The sequence below is a fragment of the Pristiophorus japonicus genome, unplaced genomic scaffold, assembly GCF_044704955.1.
Source record: "Pristiophorus japonicus isolate sPriJap1 unplaced genomic scaffold, sPriJap1.hap1 HAP1_SCAFFOLD_91, whole genome shotgun sequence".
In the NCBI taxonomy this organism is placed as follows: domain Eukaryota; kingdom Metazoa; phylum Chordata; class Chondrichthyes; family Pristiophoridae; genus Pristiophorus; species Pristiophorus japonicus.
Genome location: NW_027254835.1, coordinates 1088341 through 1090041, shown reverse-complemented (window position 1 = coordinate 1090041; position 1701 = coordinate 1088341). Strand labels below are relative to the sequence as shown.

The 1701-nt window shown below is 46.4% G+C and overlaps 1 non-coding gene across 1 annotated transcript; it reads left to right on the top strand.

The window, feature by feature from the left end:
* Positions 1-1202: 1202 nt before the first annotated feature.
* trnai-uau (transfer RNA isoleucine (anticodon UAU)) lies at positions 1203-1275 on the top strand. Its single transcript has one exon. It is a non-coding gene; the product is annotated as a tRNA-Ile (tRNA).
* Positions 1276-1701: the final 426 nt, after the last annotated feature.

The following is a 1701-nucleotide window of genomic DNA, read 5'->3' as shown; positions in this document are numbered from 1 at the left end:
AGATTAGGAAAAGGGAAGGTGCAACGAGACCTGGGTGTCATGGTACATCAGTCATTGAAGGTTGGCAAGCAGGTACAGCAGGCGGTTAAGAAAGCAAATGGCATGTTGGCCTTCATAGCGAGGGGATTTGAATACAGGGGCAGGGAGGTGTTGCTACAGTTGTACAGGGCCTTGGTGAGGCCACACCTGGAGTATTGTGTACAGTTTTGGTCTCCTAACTTGAGGAAGGACATTCTTGCTATTGAGGGAGTGCAGCGAAGGTTCACCAGACTGATTCCCGGGATGGCGGGACTGACCTATCAAGAAAGATTGGATAAATTGGGCTTGTATTCACTGGAGTTCAGAAGAATGAGAGGGGACCTCATAGAAACGTTTAAAATTCTGACGGGTTTAGACAGGTTAGATGCAGAAAGAATGTTCCCAATGTTGGGGAAGTCCAGAACCAGGGGTCACAGTCTGAGGATAAGGGGTAAGCCATTTAGGACCGAGATGAGGAGAAACTTCTTCACCCAGAGAGTGGTGAACCTGTGGAATTCTCTACCACAGAAAGTAGTTGAGGCCAATTCACTAAATATATTCAAAAGGGAGGTAGATGAAGTCCTTACTACTCGGGGGATCAAGGGTTATGGCGAGAAAGCAGGAAGGGGGTACTGAAGTTTCATGTTCAGCCATGAACTCATTGAATGGCGGTGCAGGCTAGAAGGGCTGAATGGCCTGCTCCTGCACCTATTTTCTATGTTTCTATGTTTCTATGTTTCTATGTGTGTGAGAGGATTAATGATTGCTGTCATCGCCGTTAATAACCCCACTACTATCTGTTACAGAACGAGCTTACACACTCTCCCGCTTCTCCTACCCTTTGCCGGACACGTGTCCCGGGTTTAATTTTGTAAATTGAGCGAGTTCGCTGATCGCTGGGAGATGGTAGGAGCCTCTGTGGCCCCACTGTGAGGATGTGGAAGTGAACACGGTGACTGGGTGATCCGTGACATTTCTGTAAAGGGCAGCGGAGGAGAAGGATTGAGAACTTTCAGTGTGGGACAGAAGTTGTTTAAGGTGAGCCTATACATTCCTGATCCTCCTCTCTTCTGAGGTAATCCCTGGAGTTGAGGATGACTTGCTTCCACATTAAAAATCAGTGGTGATCAGCACAGAGGGAGCTCACTGGTCAGTTCCCCTCTGTTGTGCGAGCTGTGCCTGAAGTTTCCGTAGTGTAGCGGTTATCACGTTTGCTTTATACGTGAAAGGTCCCTGGTTCGATCCCAGGCGGGAACATTATGTTGAAATTTCCGAAAGGGCAACAACCGGAGGCGAGTCTCATCTCCTGGCAAATGCTAACTGACCTGCTGAGATTTCCAGCATTTGCTGTTTTTATTTGCTATTTATTCTCCTAGCAAAAGGGCTCCCTTATTCCTTAATTGCTCTTTATTTCACCAATAAATAGATACTTTTAGCGAGAGAAAATGGATCCATCGGGGAACTTTCGCGTGTAGGAATAACCGGTGCTGATAAATTTGACAAAAGTTGCCCCAGATTCCTGGTGTCGCCAGCGATGAAGATTTTGAACCAGACTCCTAAACCACAGTGTGTAAACTGGGATATGGTTTAACAGTTAACATGCAAAGCACAGAACAAATGATTGAAGTATCGACTGTCCCTCAGTCAGCATTTCTTTCATTGTACAAAAGAAGATGACGGGTT